Source organism: Eubalaena glacialis, chromosome 6 (assembly GCF_028564815.1).
Source record: "Eubalaena glacialis isolate mEubGla1 chromosome 6, mEubGla1.1.hap2.+ XY, whole genome shotgun sequence".
NCBI lineage: Eukaryota > Metazoa > Chordata > Mammalia > Artiodactyla > Balaenidae > Eubalaena > Eubalaena glacialis.
Genome location: NC_083721.1, coordinates 80,677,636 through 80,697,325, shown reverse-complemented (window position 1 = coordinate 80,697,325; position 19,690 = coordinate 80,677,636). Strand labels below are relative to the sequence as shown.

At 41.6% G+C, this 19,690-nt stretch overlaps 1 protein-coding gene across 10 annotated transcripts in view; it reads left to right on the top strand.

Moving 5' to 3' along the window:
- Positions 1–19,690, top strand: part of LPP (LIM domain containing preferred translocation partner in lipoma) — a 693,922-nt gene that overhangs the window by 134,087 nt on the left and 540,145 nt on the right. The window contains exon 3 of one of the 10 annotated variants that reach the window (XM_061194352.1): positions 8,799–9,268. The exons of the other annotated variants lie outside the window; for them this stretch is intronic. The gene's annotated coding sequence lies outside the window, so the exon portion shown is untranslated. The remainder of the gene's footprint in view (positions 1–8,798; positions 9,269–19,690) is intronic. 10 annotated transcript variants of the gene reach the window in all.

Below are 19,690 nucleotides of genomic sequence, written 5' to 3'. Positions count from 1 at the left end.
CATTTGATCTTCAGGTTTCACTCAATTATTAGTGAATTCTTATTGAGCACTGATGATGTATTGGTCACTGTCATAATGTTGTACATGCCTCATCTCATTTAATTTTTATAACAGTCCTCGAGGTGGTGGTGGGTACTGTTATCATTGTTCTTATTGGTTCGATGAGGAAACTGAGGCACAGAGTAGCTAAATAACTTGTCCAAGTCACACAGCTGGTAAGTGATGGAACCTCTCTGGTCTTCCTGTTTCCTAAACACATGTTCTTTCCGCTGCACCACTTGTCATAAACTGAATGAGTAGATAGCTAGGTAGATATAGATAGACAGTGCTAATGATGATTAGAAGACTGTGTAGTTTGCTGCTGTCAGAGCTGGGGCAGAACCTGGAAGTTTACAAAGAGCACCAAACTTGAAATTGGACAGGGGTTCAGATCCTAGTGTGCTTCTAAGTGTTTGTTAAAACCTTGCTTAAACGACCTCCTAGAGTCTCCGTGTCTTTCTTTGAATTCCGGATAATAGAATCTGTCTCCCAACGTCACTGTGAGAATAAATTAGAAAATATATGTGAGAGCCTCCAGCGGTGCCTGGCTCCTGGTGGGTATTCAGCCAGTGTGGGAAGTACCCAGGGATAGGCAGAGTGCGTGCGGGTGAGAGCGGCCATCAAAGCCAGACCACCAGGGTCTAAATGTGTCCACTACGTGTTGTCATAGAACCTTGGGCAAACAACTCCATCTCTTGGCGCCTCGGTTTCCTCATCTCATATACTTACCTCATAGGGTCGTTGTAAGGGTTTAATAAGCTAAAAAATAAGTTAAAAATGTGTGTAAAGCATATTTAATGGTGCCTGGTGCAGCAAGCCCTCTGTAAGTGTTAGCTCTCATTATTCCGTCCCGCTACAGTGATGAAGGACAGGTACCAAGTGAATGGTTTAGGTCTGTTTTAGGACCCTGGCCTGTTCACTCAAGGACCAGGAACCAGTTTAGCCTGGGACATAGGAATTGCGTTTGCACAGCCACTCAGGACCTTGGAAAAGTTTGGCTTCTCTGTCCTTGATCTTTGCTCATCCGCAGATGGTAGTTGAGAGAGCCAACTTCAGATGATAGCGTGCGCGTGGGGAGTTGAAGGCATCCACATCCTTGATAAGCTGCTTCCTGGAGCGTTGCCATGTGGCTCTGAGGGTCAGTTTGCTGATCCAAGATGACCTGTAGGGTGGAAGTTTTCCTGTGTCACCCAGGCAGGTTCTGTCTTCTCTCAGTCTGCACGTGCCTGGTCCTGTCCTCCATGCTGGCTCCCATTTCCCTCCTCTCCAGAAGACATTGATATGCTGGGGCCACTTCTTTCTGGGACCATTTCTCCTGCACCAGAAGGAGGTGGGTGGGGATTTTGGCATAACGGTTTTTGAAAGGTGATATACTCTAAGATATTTCACACACCTTCAAAAAATAAGATGCACTGAAAGACACTAATTTTAAAGCTGTGCTCATGAGGATAGCTCAGAGATGGAAGATTCTTCAGGAGCTGGTGCTTTCTTGGGCTTATTGTCTTATACAGCACTTATCGTTAAAAAGCTTATGTGTGTGCATGTGTGTGTGTGTGTGAGAGAGTGAAGCTTCCTGGAACTGGTAGTGCTGATTTTGGGGGTGTTTCCTTGGCTTATTCAAAATAGAAACAGAAAGGCAAAAGTGTTTGCTCATGTCGTTTAAAAATGTCTTTATAGGAAAGGATATTGAGATAATGCCTCATATTATGAATACCTCACATTGTGTATGGGGCTTTGCGGTTTGCAAAGCACTTAAATACACATTTTCTTATGTGCACCTTATGACAGCCCCATGAGGTAGGCAAGGCAGAGCTTGTCATTGATTTCCCTTTTAGAGATGATGTAACTGAGGTTCAGAGAGATGAGGTGAGTTTTCTTAAAGCAGTGATGGATGCAAACCTAGAACCTTTAACTCAGGGCTGCTTTCTGCTTCACCACCCTCATTCGGGTGTAATGAGGTCTTACCAAGCGCTATCTAGGTTATATAGAGTTGCAATAAACCTGAAAAATGCTCCCCTTTATTTTTCTTTTTTCCCATTGGTTAAAAAGTTAACTATGATTTGATATTAACTTGTTTCTCCCCAAGTATAAGCAGCAATGAATCTCTAAAACTTTCTGTTAAATCAGCATGTGTTTTTAAAAAATCAAATGTCAAAGTATTTCCTGAAACTTGCTTTAATGAACAAGAGAGGTGAAGGTAAAATTCCCTTTTTTGCATGAGGTAATTAGGAAACAGGATGTACGAACTTGCTATAGGAATTTAAAAAGGAACACTTGTACTGATGTACAAACTGGATGAATATATTAAAGAGGGTTTCATGCTGGTAGAAATTTTAAGTGAAAGAAGCTCTCATTAAGTATGTCAATTGTTTATGGTTTGTGTGAAGACCTAATGTTTCATGTTCCATGAGTTGGATCCAAGGAATGTATACATCCCTACACTCCAAAAAACAGAAACATGAGTTGGACTTCTCGTTTGATGGCAAAGTGCCTTTATCTGGCAGCTCAAGTGTGTCCTCAGAATACAGGACAGAGGAATGGAAGCTGCTCTTGAGCTTCTTAATGACTAGGAGTCAACTCTACGCTTGCTTAGGGGGTGGGAAGGACTGAGTTCTCTTTGGCAAATGTGTTTGAGTCCCTTAGACATATGGCACCAAATAAGCCCGGTGCTGTATTATTGGCCTCATGTACCAGAGTATGGTTAGATTACATGTATTTTGGAAGCCTATTTCTTTCCTTCACAGTATATGGTTTCTTAGGTAGCAACTTCTGGGTGAATTGCCAGCTTCCTGACAGTGTCTTAAAAAGCCTGCTTTGAAGGAGGCAGAAATTCCTTTGGTTTGGACAGATGACCCCCTTGACTTTCCATCTTGGATGGTTGCTTTTTTGGTCTACATTATCTGGTGATGTTAATCATGTGCGTGCTGAAGTTGGCTCTGTTTTATGCTCCAGATGCAGATCAGTTTGTACTTTTTCAGGACACTCATAGCTATGAATTCTCTATCTCCATGAAAGTCTATGTACTATCTATGATTGTCATGTTGTAATTAGCTCCCACGCTACAAACAAGGTTAGAAATGAAATCACTAGCATGGCAAGTGAGATGTAATAAGCTAGAGATTTCCTTCTCTCAGTTTCTCACACACCCTTAATTCTGTTCATCTGGCACTGATTTGTCCTGTGTGTATTCCTTTGGTCTTTTCTACTAGATTTTAAACCCCTGTAGGGCAGGTGTCATATCTTATTAATCACCATGATAGTGCCTGGCACATCGTAGGTGCTTATTACTAAGTAGTTGGGTCATATCTTCAGAAGCTGAAAAAGGTGGCTTTCCTAGAGAGAGAAGTGGATGCTCGTGCTGTTCGTTCTGTGCATTCCACGTGATGCTGGGCGCCTTGGGGAAGTTAGAGATGCAGACATGGCAGCTCCTTCCTCAAGGAACCACTGTCTAGCTACATGGCGCCAGTGAAAGCTCTTTGTAAACTGTGAAGCCATGCGCAGATGGGTCATCGTGATGAGCTTTCACTTTCGAAAGGCTGAGGCTGCTAGGCTCTGCCGCCTCTTCCCACATGTGTGAAGCCCTACTACAACCCCACGTACCTTACATGTCTGATGGTGACTGGATCATGAAGGGGATTAGCAAATTATCTGCCAAGCTGAGTGCTGCTAAATAATTTGCTATTCTTTGATAGATCTATTTTATTTTTAAAAGGCAGATTGCTGAATGGCTAAGCGGAATTTGGTATATCCATAAAACAGAGTAGTAGTCAGCAATAAAAAGGACTGCAGTCCTGATACATGAATGAATCTTGAAAACATTATGGTAAGTGAAAGAAGCTAGTCACAAAAGGCCACATATTATGTGATTCCATTTACATGAAAAGTCTACAGTAGGAAAATTCGTAAAGTCTATAAAGACAGAAAGTAGATTAGTGGTTGCTGGCAGGGGTGGGGTGGGGGGTAGGGAGTGACTGCTAATGAGTATGGGTTTCTTTTTGGGGCAATGAAAATGTTATTAAATTAGATTGTGGCAATGGTTGCACAACTCTGTGAGTATTTTAAAAACCGAATTGTAGACTTTAAATGGGTGAATTGTATGGTGTGTGAATCAAATCTCAATAAAGCTATTAAAAAACATCAGTACATTGCCTTTCAACCTACAGTCTCTGAGGGTTAGTCTAGAGTGTCAAGTTTTTAACCCACCTTGATTTGTTTTGGGCCAGGAAGTCATGCGTACAACGGTGACCATCCCTAAGGAAAAATTGATAATACAACCAGAGCCACCAGACTTGAAATCTTTTCTCCCCAACTTCATGCACGGTCTTTTCAGGAGCTTTAAAAACTTATATTTCCAGAAATGTTGATTAGTGAGATATCCGATAAGAAATAACAGGGTACTGACAGCCCTGATTGTATAAATAGGCGTTTGGGATTGCGTTCATGGTTTGCTTGTCAGTACAAGAAAAGTGTGTGATTATGTTGAATGATGGTTAATTTCCTTATCCACCCATTTGAAAAATAAAGATGTACGGCTGGGAGACAGGTGCCCAGGGAGAAAAGGAGCCCTGCAGTTTTGATAATGAACTCCAGAAAGAAATGAGGTTGTATTGAGGAGTTGGCATTTGAGTCCTGGCCAGTGTCAGACTGTCGCTGGTGAGCTAGGGACCCGTGTCTAGTGCGGTACAGAGGATTTGTCATTGATTCCTGTTTTGTGTTTGGGCAGCTTTTCCCCCTTCTCTTTTCAAGATCACTGTCCCACCCTCTCTGACTAACTTACTGTGTCAACAGAGTTAGAAGAGCAGCCAGTGAAAGTGTGCAGAGGCTGGAGAAGAAGAGCTGTGCTTTCTAGCTTTGTATGTGAACACTTCATACACAAACACTTCTCTTTGATTAAGTATCCGGTGAAACCAATTCACATGAACGCCAATTAAACTTTAATGAACCAGTGGGTGTATTAATATCAGCTGAGTAATGCAGGCAGCACGGATTCCAGTAAGTGAGTCACTTCTCTGAGCAGCTCATTCCCCATGCACAGTAAGAGTTACTAGAAAGCTTCCAGCTATATTTGAGTGGATCTGGTCTGGGCCTTGTAATTCGAGCAATCCTCGGGGCTTGTTATTCATCTCATGACAAAACCACAGTGATCCAGACCTCTGTTTTCAGAGCAAGGATTCAGGTTGGGGAGCCTTTTCACATTGAGCAGTTAGACCTTTCATGGAGCAGTGACCACCTGGACTTTTATTTTCTCCATTTACTTCTTCTTCTTCTTCTTTTTTTTTTTTTAAAGTGAGACTTCTTTTCCTCCTTAAAGCCAGGGGCAAGTGTAGGTGAAGGTCAAGGTCAAGGCAGTGAAGGTGGACCCCTCAGTTTGGAACTGAATTTAGTCCCCGAGTCTCACTTCCCATCCCCATCTGCTGTTCTGTCTCAAGTCTGCAAGTCTCCCATAGTTACACCAGACACAGTGAGATGTGCTTGGCATGATGAGCCTTTTTGAGCACAGACCCTGTTCCTTCTAGAGAAGAATAACTATACCTACTTCCTAGGGAAGATTAAACAAGGTAATGAACATAATGTTCTTAGTTTCATGCCTGGTACATAATAAGTTCTCAATAAACACTAGTTCACTTTTGCTAGTGGAGCAGTGATGGGGAGGAGGTGATTGGGACTTGACAGTGAAGGAACTAAGACTCTCCCAGAGATTAGACTTACATTTAAAAATGTCTGTGATTACAGAGTGATAAAGACCAAGAGAGAATGAGCAGTGAGGATTCAGGGAATGGAGAGGTCCCTGAGGTTGGCTGCATCTGAGAAGGCTGGGTAATCCTGGCCTGGGGGGTGGGTAGGGCCAGTGAAGGATTTGGAAAGGTAGTTCGAGGATGAATGAAGAGTGTGAGTGAAGGCAGAAACCCCAAAGTACCACATGCAAGGTCACGTGCAAGGTCGGGTATGTTCAGTGTGGTTAGACTAGGTGATATGTCGGGGTTGGAGGGGGTTCGTTGAGGCTTAATCTAGCCTTCTGCCTTGGCCCTTAAGCATCAGTTCCAGCAGCATTTGCTATCCTGCTTCCTGTTCTTGTGTGTTCATCTAGAAACCAGTTGAAGGTAATGCAGCATCAGGCAGCTGGAGATGAAGACTAGTTGGAGAATGGGCTTTAGGCCTGTTAGCTCAGTGGGCTTGTTAACACAGCATCCCTGAATCAAAGTTACCCTCTTCCTCTCGTATGTCTTCTACCTGTGACAACTCCCCTATAGGGGACTTGGCCTGTAAAATTCCTCACCTTGAGCGGCAGGGAGGGTATGCTTCCCGCAGTCAGGTACATCCTAAGACTGGGAGGAAGGGGCTGAATTGCCCATGCCCAGTTCCTTCTCCAGATTCAGTAATTAGATAACTCACCCCTTCTTCCCTGTGGACAAGGGGGGTGGAGAGAGTCCAACATGGAAAGGCATGAAGCAAGGTAGAAAAGAGATGTTCTGCCATCCCCAGTTTCCTCACCCCCCGCCCCCCACTCTTACCCAGATCCCAACAGAGTTTTTTTAGGGGCAATAGTGGGAGGCTGGAAGGAAAGACAGAGCTGTATCGTGAAGTGAGGGACAGTTTTTTGAGCAGAGAATAATGTAATACAGTCATTCAGGCTGGTTCATCTATTTGGGAAACACTGAAGGACACACTTAGATAACTCAAACTAGAGTAAACAGGTCTCAGGGTCTATGGTCCATCAGTCACAGAATCAGCCCCCATTTCAGAAATAGCAACCATGCCTCAGTGTTAAACTTCAGACCTCACACGTGAATATCAGACTCTTTGCTTCCCTCCCAGACTTCTTTTCCAGAGAATGTCATAGGATAAAGAAATCCACAGGGTAAAGGCATAGCTTCCATAATGATAACAGAAGTGGGAAAATCTAATCAAATAGATAAATTCCATATTTGGAATTCTGGATAAAGCAGAAGGGATTCTTGCAATTCAGGTTTGAATAGGTTGATGATGCAAATTAGGAACTAGACGTTGCTTTTAGAAAAACAAAGGAAACGTAGCTCTTAATTATGTAAGTCATTTATTTAGCAATTAGAGCTAAGTGTTTCATTATTTGGCAACTGCCTAGGGTATTATTTCTTTTTTATACTGTGGAGAGAAGTCTGTTATTCCCATTTTACAGATGAAACAATGATAGACAAATGTGAAGATCATTATCCTAGCACACCTGGACCAGGTTTCATCAGCCAGATTAATCTTTTGTTTTATATTGGGACTTTCATATTGAAGTGAAACAACAGGATTTGTTTATAGGGACTCATAAGACAAATGAATTGGACTTGGTTTTGACACCCAAAGGGATCAGGGAGTTGTAATTAGCTAAGCGCTGTACCTTGTTTTGGCCGAAGAGATTTGTCATAGAAATTTAGTGGCCATGATGGATTATACATCTTTGATTTGGGGGCCGATGACAAATTTCTTTCCATTCAGGGTTCTTCCGGATCCTGTTGTTGTTACAGCAATATTTAAAGAAATGTGCAGAGGATATGCTCATCTATTTTTCTCTCCTGTCTGTTTTCAAGATAATAAATTGAATATATTGTATAAATTGATTAATTAGCCTTCTTGAGGTGAATACCTTTTGCAAACCCATCCCTGCAAAACCTCAGTCCTGTCCAAATTTCCCTGTTTATCTCACTCCATGTCTCCTAAGTGGATCCTCTTTTCTGGAGATCTTTGACAGGACTGCTCTTCCCATGGGGCACCTGTCTGTTACCCTGGTTACTCTCCGGTCCTCCTTCCCTCCCTTTGTCCACCATGAATGCAGGTTAGCTATGGGCCACTTGGTCCTCCTGGGGACACTAGCCCAGGTACCCCATTACTTTTCTTCCCATTGGTTCTTCTGAGTTCCCAGTTTGGTGATTGCTCCCTACAGCAATAGTTTCTAACTTGAATTTGTGGATCGGCATCCCTTAGGGAAGTTTTACTAGAATTCAGATTTTCAGTCTGCATCCCTAAATCTTTGGGTATGGACATGGGCATTTGCATTTTGAAAACCTTTTTGGGTAATTCCAGTGGGCACTCCAGCTTAAAATCTACTCTTTCCAGTTTACTTATGTTGTGCAGTGCTTAGAGGTAAAGCTTTTTAAAAGATATTTAAGCTGTGGATTCCAAGACGGGAAGGACAAACTCAGGGCCTGAAAAGAGAGTCAAGGAGGGTGGAGAGGAAGCTGGATGATGCTGTAAGGGAACCAAGGCTCAGTGTCCTGACCATCCGCTTCTTGTATTCCCCAGGCTGATGCCCAAAATGAGTGTTTATTTTGCCCAAAACAACATTCTCGTTGTTCCCACATGTATGTGCTATGGGTTCTGTTCTAGAAGTTTCCACAGCACAGGGACTGAGAGCAGGAGTTTTTAGCTCATCCCCACTAAAGATGAGGCCAATCATGGGGCTCTATCTTATTCTATAGGTTTCAACCTTTTTACGAAAACAACCTCTATTCCTGCCCCCAGGCCCTAAGCAGACCCAGCCTTTTCCTCTATATATTCCCCACCTAACTAATCTGTCTTATGCCTTTAGTAATGCACCAGGTTTTGTCAGAATCAGCTAATTCTTTAGTAAAAAATCCAGAACGGACTCCGGCGCGTTTACTTAGTGGTGGAGGTGAAATGGAGGCCAGTGTTCCTTCAAGTGACATTTTACTCTCCTTGGGCTTTTTTGAGTGTAGTATGTGGAATCAGTGTTATGACTTTTCAGTCATATCTTCCCTATTTTAAAACTGCAGAGTTGGGCTTCCCTGGTGGCACAGTGATTAAGAATCTGCATGCCAATGCAGGGGACACGGGTTCGATCCCTGGTCTGTGAAGATCCCACATGCTGTGGAGCAGCTAAGCTTGTGCGCCACGACTACTGAGCCTGCACTCTAGAGCCCGTGAGCCACAACTACTGAAGTCTGTGCACCACAACTACTGAAGCCCGCACACCTAGAGCCCATGCTCCGCAGCAAGAGAAGCCACTGCAAAGAGAAGCCTGCGTGCCGCAACGAAGAGTAGCTCCCGCTCGCCACAACTAGAGAAAGCCCGTGCACAGCAACAAAGACCCAATGCAGCCAAAAAAAAAAAAAAAAAAAAAAAGAAAAAAACCCCAAAACTGCAGAGTTGATCTTACCACCTTACTGGAGAGCACCTCGGCAATAAATTCTAATGGAAAAAACTTGTCTGATGAATGGAGCAGGAAGGCATCACAGCAGTGCTGGTGAGTCATCCCAAGACCAGCAAGATTTGAGCTGAGGTGCTTCTTTGATGCTGCTGACTCGAAGCCTGCCTCAGTATTCTGTCATCTTAAGCAGCTTTCGAATCCTTGTCTCAGATTTCTTTATCTAGGTCAGACCGTGTCTTTTAAAAAAGTTGTGCCTGGACATGCCCTTCATAGATTGGACTGGTCCCATTAGGATAATTGGCTTTATATGCTTTGAAAATAGCAACAGTGGGACATTTTGTCATTCTTGAACAGTATTCCCTTCCCACTCTGGGGTGAGGTGTTAGGGAGCCCAGGTATGCTTATATGTGTAGTTTTTTTTTCTTTTAATAGAATGTTGACACTTTGGGGTTGGGAGGAAAGCAAAACAAGGTTGGAGCCCCTTTAGAAAAAAATCCCTGAAAAAGAAAACTCTTTTCCTGAGATAAATGAATGGACCTTGTAAAGAAGGTGATAATGTACCAGGACACCTTGAGTTGGGTCTGCTCTGTCCCATTTTGCTAAATGAGCTTGACTGCTCGCTGTCGGTGGGGATCCTTGACCCCATCACTCTGAATTGTTGAATGGATCAGATGAGCTACTAATGCATATGAAAATACTATGTAAACAGGAAAATCAAACAAACCCTTCCTATTTGTTACCTTAGCACAGCTGCTGGACATTTTCCTAAAACAAAATAAACCTTTCTTTTTCAGATATAAAAGTTACATACACTCATTTTAGAAATTTAAAGTTCACAAAAGTACGAAGAAGATAATTAAAACCCCCATAACCCATCATCCAGAGATAACCACCGTTCTATTTTACACATATAACCACTCTATTCTTTTTTAAAGAGGGGTCATGTTACACATGTTTAGTTGTATATGTTTCCTTTACGTAATATTTTAGTGTAAACATTTTCCCGTGTCATTAAACATTCTTCAAAAGTACATATTTTAATCACTGCGTGATATTGCGTTATGTGAGTGCTGTGTTTGCATTTATTGTGATATATTTGACCATTGTTTCTATTATTAAGTGCTGACTGTTTATCAAGAAGAAAACGTGCTTTAAAACAAGGCAGGGGCCCTTGACACTGTTTTTACAGTAGAGGAATTTGGCGTATTTTACTTCATCCTATAGTAATATATATTGGGCTGGAGTTTAGCAGTACTTTTAGTTATGATCTCAGTTTTAAGGTAAAATTACACCTGTGAATTGTGAATTTAGAGAAAATTTCTGACAGTAACAAAATCTATTAGGCCACATTCTCTTAATTAACATAACAGTCATTAGAGAAACGTTGAAACATAGTAAGGGTGGTCTCATGAATGTCCTGCATTAGAAAAGTTGCTTGATGCCTTCTGGAAGAATTTTTGTTTTCTCTTACTAGGAGGATATGGTCAATTTGTTTTGCCCAAAGGGTTCAATTTCCATGGCTGGGCAGATACATAATACTATGGTTACCACATATTTGAATATGATGATGTAATGATGAGGAGAAACCTTTGGATAGTCTTAAAAATGGAGATTTAAGGAGCAGTGGGCTAGAGAGGGAATTGTGCTAGTATTTCAGTCCTGAGATTGAGCTTTTTTGTCATAGATTTATCTTTTTGTCTCTCTTTATGAATTTCTACATGTCTGTGTGGCATCTTGTCATCTACATTTGCCTGACTTCCATGCCCCCACCCATCCATCCTTCCGCTTATCCATCCAATCATCCATCTAATCATCTCTCCCCTGGCCATTTTATCTACCCACTCACTTATCTCTCTCCATCTCCATCGCTCGTCTTTATCCATATCTATCTGTACAGTGAAGGGTGACTATTTTGATGGAAGCACATGCATTTCTTTGTTACATTTTACAAAGGGGATCGCAGGAATCAAGGGCGCAAGAACCAGAAAGTGAAAATGACTAGAACTTGACCATTTTTGTTCCACCTTGAAATCAGAGGGGATGTTCAAAACTGACCTGATTACCTATTCTATGATGCTCATCAGGAGGGTCTTAGTATATTGCATTTTGGGGAATGTTGTTTCAAGTAATAGTTTGCTAGAAATCAGTCACCAGGAGATAGACTAAACAAGAGCTATATTATAGCTTTTGAGTAGTAAATTCAGAGGGGAACAGAATTTTCTTGAGTTTGGATTAAAAGTCAGAGATGTGCAAATGACATCTTTCCAAATTTATTGCCTTAATAAATGTATTGTAACATTTTTAGGGAATTTAGATATATCAAGGGTATTTTTGAGGTGTAGGGGCCTGTGTTGAACTTGTTAATGGAAAGAAAGGAACCAACTGTTACTGAAAACCTATTTTCTTCTCATTCTAAGAAAGCTGCTTTGCACTTAACTATCTTCTTCAATTCTCACATCAACCCTGTGATGTAACTTGTATTATTCCCATTATGTAGATAAGAGGCAGAGACTTGAAGAAGCTAAACAATTTTCCTAGTTTACATGGTTAACGAGTGGCACAGCTTTCTTGGAATTAAGACTTGTTTGACTCTAAAACTGGTACTCTTTGCAGTAAACCACACTGACACTGTGCTGAAGACTTGTAAAACCTTAGCTGTATATCAGCTCTCCGCTTTAAATTTTATAGTAACTCAGCCTCTGAAAAGGATCCTGCAGTTTTCAATTCTTTTCTTGAAAGATGAGAGGGTTTGCATATGGACATGATAAAGAAGACAGTTCTGAGGATATGGATATAAGACTGAATCTATAAACTTGACTTATTTGACAGAATGGGGTTTTCCTCATGTGCAGCTCTGTGTTTGTGTTTGATTTAACATGATCTTCTTAGTCAGCTTGATCCGAAAGACACGAAGTTCCCATCCACAAGATGCATCTCATGAAGCAGACAAACCAGTGAAATACAATAACAACTCTCCTCAAACTTTTGTAAGCTCTGGAAAGCCAGACATAACAGCTATTGTAATATATTTTGCCAGACCAGCTGGTATGATCACAGGTGGACCTGAAATAGTCATGACTTCTGAAGACACAGCAAATTTATTTAGTTCTTAAATTTTCTATAGGTTTGAAAACTTATCCCCTCTCTTTTTATCATCCTAAACTGTAACATTGCTAGTAACATCCTAGAAATTGTCAATTATTAATTATTAATGTTTTGACATCGCTCGGAATGAAGATAGAGAGTAGGTAAAAGAAGCTCTGCAATAGGACCTGCCTTACATGATCTTTTTTTTTTTTTAACATCTTTATTGGAGTATAATTGCTTTACAATGGTGTGTTAGTTTCTGCTTTATAACAAAGTGAATGAACAATACGTATACATATATCCCCATATCTCCTCCCTCTTGTGTCTCCCTCCCACCCTCCCTATCCCACCCCTCTAAGGGGAGGGGTAAGCTGGGACAAAGTGAGAGAGTGGCATGGCCTTACATGATCTTATTTCTCACTTTCCATCTTCAGTTTATTCTCTCAGCATTTGTTAGTGCCTTCTGTCTACCAGGCACTCTGCTATGTGGTGATATACTAGAACAGGGGTCAGCAAACTTTTCTATAAAGGGGCAAGTGGTAAATAGTTTAACCCTGTGGTCTGTGTGGTCTCTGTCACAGCTACTCATTCTGCTATCAGACGATGTGTAAAATACTCAACTCTGCCATAGACAACATGTGAACAACTGAGTGTGGCCATGTTTCAAGTACAACTTTTAACAGAAACATGCAGTGAGCCGCATTTGGTCTGTGGGCCACAGTTTGCCAACTCCAGTACTTGAATGCCCATGAAATTGTGAACTTTGTCTTGTTCATTGCGATGTCACCAGTGCCTAGAACAGTGCCTGGCATGTGGTAGATGCCAAACACTCAATAAATATTTGTTGAGTGAATGAACTAATGAATGAATGAATGAGACTCCTCCTCTGATCTCTAAGAGTTCATAATCCAAGAGAGGAGATAAGAATACACATATGAGAGTAGAGGAATCAAGTGGTATTTTAACTGGATCCTGAAGAATAGGTAAATATAAGTCACCAGCCAGAGATGGGAGAAGCACACTGCAGGCAGAAGAAACACACACATTGACAAGAAGCAGGTCATTTGTGATGAATAATGAGTAGTTTAGATGTATACTGTAATAGGATTTCCCTGACCTGCCTAATCATTGAAATTGCTTGTTATTGATAATACAGATTCCCAGTACCTTCCCTAGAAATTCTGATTTAGTAAGGCAAGTTTGGCCAATACTAGCTTATGAATAAAGGTTTGCAAGGAAGTAGTAGTGGGAGATGACACAGGAAAGATACACTGGGGTCATTTCTGATGGGAAATAAAATTTTTACTTTTCCTTCCAAAAGAATCAGTATTGACTGATGGCAGCTGGACCTAGATTTGTCCTGTACCTTCTGCCCATAGAATGGAGGGGGAACTCTGGTAGATATCCACCGTAATTATCTGTCCACCTTCATATGTCCCCTACTGATCTTGTAAGAGTACTCTAGCCTTTATGATGGGATGGCATGTAATTTAGTCAGTTGTATAAATTATAATGAAAACATCAAATTCCGTGTAGCTACTAGATTTATTGCTTTTGAATTATTGATTGGCAAACATCTAAGAGGGCAAATGGATTCAAACAACACAGTAGAGAACTTGCTTTCTCTTGCTGTAACTCCAATTCAAAAGGTCGTTTAATTGAATGCCCACGTTTGTAGACTGTGACCACTGGGAGGGCCATATGTCTCTTTAATGATGGGGGAAACTGAACTAAAACATAGGCAGTGACTTGCTTAAGTTCTGTCACCAAATTACTGGCAGAACCAGGAGTATAACGCAAATACCAAGTTATTCAACTTAGTTTTCTTGTCATAGTGCGATGGCACATTTATCAATAAAGGTCCTAATTTATGTAATTTCTCTTCCCCTTGACTCTCATAGCCTTTTGCCCATACCTCTTGTATGCTGCTTATCATCAAGTTATATCCTAATGTCTTCTCTTGGACCCATATCTCATTGTTACCCCAAATAAACGCTGAGCTCTGTTTCCCTGGAGAGCTTAACATATTTCCTGGCACTTTAGCATGTATTCAGCAAGTAATTGTAGACTTGAAATATCTTGATCATCTTTTTCTTTCTTGTGTGTTTTGACGCAAGTTTCTTTGCAGTTACATTGTCAGAAAAGTCAGGCTTTTACAGAATTGCTGAAATACAAAGATACTTTCTCTTAAATTTCCTTAAAAAAAAGTTGAATTCCTCATTATGGCTGAGACCTTTCTTAACAGCTCTTTTGATAGTTAAATGTCAGTAACTTCAAAAAAGAAATGTCAGTAAATTATCAGAGAAAGAAATTGCATATTTATTTGGGTAAGATATATTTTAATTGACCACTTAAAGTTTATAGCAAACTCCTGAGAATTTCATATCTTGCACATTTCTCTCAACTGCCAGAGACATTTGTCTCTCCCAGGAGATGGTGAGCATCTTGAATCAAAGCTTTTAAAAAAATTAATCTTTGCATCTCCACAAAGCCTAGCTCTGTAGGTACTCATACTAAGTATACATTTACTTAAAGAATCATGGATAGAAAATGGTCAGTCTTATCTTTACGTATTCACTTAATTCATTCTTATTTTGCATCTGACTTTGTGCCATGTTTTATGCATAACATTGGTGGTAGGGCTGCATTGGGGATGGCATAGAAAAGTGAATAAAAGATGGTTCGTTCTCTCAGGGAATTCTAGTTTGGTGGGGATGTTGACATACAACACATAAATATAATGTGATATAGAAATCTTAGATACAAATAACCTGTGCTGGAATCTGGAGGCAGGTTAATTCTGATGAGGTGAATCAAGGGAGGCTTTAGCCAAGAGACATTGTTTGAGATGAACCTGAATGTGTCTTGCTCTTTCATTTTAGCCATTGGTTTTGATCTTTGTCAACACAACACATACACACACACCTGTACACACAAGGTGATGGTTTTTGTTTTTTGGCGTTTTTTTGCAATCTGTTGGGCTGTAGATTTAAGAGTAGAACTATCTTTACATGGGACAAAAGGTAGAGAGAGGAGCAGGTTTCATCGTGTCATCTGCAGGTTTCGCAACATCCAAAAGACGCAGATGGCCTCCGTCATCAATGGCATGGACAGCAAGCATATTGGCCAGAGAGAGAGTATCCTGTTCCAAACTAATGGTGTTCTTTCCAAGAATTTTCCCATCTAGTTATTGTTCACCTCAGTAGTTAAATTACACTAAATCGTTCCCTGGGTGGAGGGAGCATCGCGTGGTGGAAGAAGTTTCGACTTTGACGTCAGAAGGTTCTGGTTCCATACCTAACTTTGCCATTTATTATTCATGTGACCCAAGACCGTTGCTTATCCTTGCCAAGGTTCGGTTTCCTCATCTTTTTTTTTTTTTGAAAAGTTTTTATTTATTTATTTATGGCTGTGTTGGGTCTTCATTTCTGCACGAGGGCTTTCTCTAGTTGCGGCAAGTGGGGGCCACTCTTCATTGCGGTGCGCGGGCCTCTCATTATCGCAGCCTATCTTGTTGTGGAGCACAGGCTCCAGACGCGCAGGCTCAGTAATTGTGGCTCACGGGCTTAGTTGCTCCGCGGCATGTGGGATCTTCCCAGACGAGGGCTCGAACCCGTGTCCCCTGCATTGGCAGGCAGATTCTCAACCACTGCGCCACCAGGGAAGCCCCGGTTTCCTCATCTTGAAAATGGTCGTAATGGAAAGTACCGCCTGGAGTTGTGGGATTAAAGGAGCTAATGTTTGCCAAGCTCCTATTTCAGTGCCCAGGATATGAGAGGTCATTTGCCTACAGAGTCATGTGAGTTATGTAAAAGAGGGAGCAGATGATGTGTAAGTTTCACGCTTTTGACACAGACACACTGCATTGGCACAGTTCATAGACAGAGATCCTTGACTGCCACAAAGAAATGCTTCTGGTCCCTTTGCTTGAAACACAAAGCCCTTTTATCTAGCCTTCCTTTTCCCATATTTTGTTTTCCTTTTTTTTGTAGGTAAGATAAAAGTGCAAGTGTGCTGATGAAATGGGACTTGTTCTTGGCCACAGTCTGAGCATGTGTCTTGGGGAGAGAGCTGAAGCGGGTAGTGGGGGACATGGAGAGCTTGAGAGGGCTGTCTCTGAGAAGGGTGGCGCTGCCTGGCACTGATTAGTTATTGCACATAGGAATGCATGGTCAGATTTTTTTATGTGAAGTGTTTAGGTTTTCAAATGTTGGCAACTCATTCAAATATATTTAAAACATTGCAAGAGATACTTCCTCTTGGAAGGAGAAAAATGCAACTTATGATCTCACTCAGTAACATCAACTTTGACTCAAAACAACAACAAAGCGCTTTAAAAGTCCACGCTGTACATGGCAAACAGAACCCATCTAAGGACCAGCTTTGACCTGCAGCCCTCCAGTTTGCATCTTCTGTGCATATTTTTAACTGTTAAAGGTAACAGTAAATGATGGCTAACACTTCCTGAGTCCCTTCCATGTCCTAGGCACTCTTCTTTGGACTTTACATATATCAGTTAATTCCTTTTTTTTTTTTTTTAATTTATTTTTATTTTTGGTTGCATTGGGTCTTCGTTGCTGCGTGTGGGCTTTCTCTAGCTGTGGCGAGCGGGGGCTACTCTTCGTTGTGGTGCGTGGGCTTCTCATGGCAGTGGCTTCTCTTGTTGCAGAGCATGGGCCCTAGGTGTGCGGGCTTCAGTAGTTGTGGCACGCGGGCTCAGTAGTTGTGGCGCACGGGCTTAGTTGCTCCGCGGCATGTGGGATCTTCCTGGACCAGGGCTCGAACCCGTGTCCCCTGCATTGGCAGACGGATTCTTAACCACTGTGCCACCAGGGAAGCCCCTCAGTTAATTCTTACAGTAACCCAGAGGTACTGTTACTATTATTATCCCAATTTATAGGTAAGGACACTGAGGCTCAGAGAGATTAAGTATCTTTCCTGAGATCACACAGATCATATGTAACCGGTGAGTTTCAAACCGAGGCCTGTTCATTTTCAAAACCAAGCATGCCAGTGGTTCTCAACTTGATTGTGTGTTAGAATCACTGGAGTACCCTTAAAATACTCTTTCCCAAGCCTACCTCCAAGCTAATTAAATCAGAATATCTGGGGTTGGGACCCAGACATGGGTATCTTTTAAAAAGCTCCAAATCGGTGATTAGAGGTAGAAGCAATATAGATAACAGCCTCTCTCTCCACATCAGGCACTCCTGATCTTCTGTACCCTGTTTTATTTTTCTTTAGAGCATTAATTACTCTCTGAAAGTTATGTGTTCATTTACCTGTTTGTGAATTTTTTGCCTTTACCACTGGGATGTCAGCTCCATGAGGGCAGGAATTTAGTTGGGTTTTTTTTGCTGTATCCCCACCACCTAGATTAGCGCCTGACACATAGTAGGTACTTAGTAAATATTAATTTGAATGACTAATCAGTCCTTCATTACGGGGTACTTACATTCTAGTGAAGAAGACAGATAATACATATTTGGCTCTATGAGAGAAGCTGATAACAGTGATGGTCATGCCGACTTCACTGAAACTTGGAATACTGTTGTTTATCACTTGGATGTTGTTAGGATAAATTGTCTTGACATGTACTGAATGGACTGTGTGGCATTTTTGCTCATCTGCTGTGCTGGACTGGATCCCTTCTCTGTGTGTGTGTGTGTGTGTGTAAGTGTAAATTGAGCCACAAGTAACACACTCACCTTACCCTGTTTGGGTACAGTGTTTTAGTGAGACAGCTAGGGATTACAAGCAGGGCATTCTGAGTTTTTTTACCCAAAGATCAGGCCATAGAACAGGTTCAGGACTGATGGTAAAGGTTTACCCAGTCTACAGGGAATTCAGATATTTTCTTCTCTTTCTAGGAAAGCCAACTTCTGTAGGTCACTCTGCTCCCACCACCTATAGCAGTAGTTCTCAGCCTTTATTCATCACAGACTCTTACGATAGATAATATTCCTATAACAGAACACCATGGGCTGTGACCAACGGAAGGCAGGCTGAGGTTACATGGAATAACTAGAGACCTAACTATAGCTCTGCCTCTTGTTCTTCCATTTAAGAGAGTCAGTGGGAGTGTGCTCGACAATGTCATAGGGATAAACCTTGATAGAGCACTAGTTTCTAAATAAAAACAATTCATTTGGAACTTTAGGACTTTAACAATGACGAGTAACAAATTGCTTGTGACACATCTGACAACTGAAGGACCTCGGGTGACAGTGAAAACACTTAACCGCTGGTATGGCCCAGGCACTGAACCACCAAAACCGACCCTGACAGAAAGAGTTGTGCCATCAAGTACAGCCTTGCTAATGGAGTCAGAGCCTGTCAGGACAAAGCAGCCAAGAGCCAGCAATGTACACAGGATGGAGGGAGACTCTGGGCTGCTCCCCCCAGGCGGGGTGGGGAGCGGAAGAGATCTTGTTTCCCAAAGATAAAACTTGGGTTGAGGCCCTTTTCTTGCTAGATCTTGCTGGAAGCTTCTGGGCAATTCACTTGACCTTTCTGAGCCTAAGTTTCTTCTAATACAAAGTGAGGGAGCGTAATTTTGGCGACCCCTCATTTCCCAGGCTTGATAGGATGGGAAATAAGCCCCCGTGCAAGACAAATCACCGTAACCAAGGTAAGGAAGATGAGGAAGGGAGCGATGACAGCAGTGTTTTTTCTCCTCTCGTAGAATGATGATCCCTGCTTTCTCTGTCCAAATGTAGCCAAAAGTGAAGGTTGAGAGGACTTTGGGGGAAAGGGGAGAAAAGCAAAGGTGGGACTGGACTTCCTTCTGTGCTCCTCCGGAAGAGTTATGTTCTGTGGAGTCCAAAGATATAATTTGGGCAATCTGTTTCATAGTTAAGATTGTTTAATGCAATAAACTGGGTCTGAATAGGCTCATGCCTCTAGGATATTCATGAAAAGTGCCATGTCTGAGGTGGCCTGGTTGTTTTGAAAATGGGCTGATTTTGACCAAGGGGAAAAATTGGGATTCGTTTACTGTAAGTTGCAAGTAAGAAACAACAGAAAGTTGAATATTAGAAGAACTTGGCTATCGCAAAAACCACACACTTTCACATCAGTAAAACATGGAGTTCTGATCTGAGTGGAATATGAAACTGCTTGCAGACCACAGAGAGTAAAAAGGAGTACTTTTGTTTCATTATTAATACCGTTGTCCTTATTTCTCTAAATGAGAATTGATAGCAACCATAATAGAATCTTTCTCAAAGACCCAACACAGAAAGAAAAATAAAACAAAATAAACAAATAAAAACCTCATCACCACCATCACCACTAACAAACCCCAGTGCGTAGAGGATGCGTGGTCTCCAACTAGCCATTTTTAAGTCATCACATTCTAGGGGAAGGGGCCTGCATTTCTTAAAACTATTTTTTTCTTTTTTTCCCTTTTCTGGAGGACTGGCAAAGTTG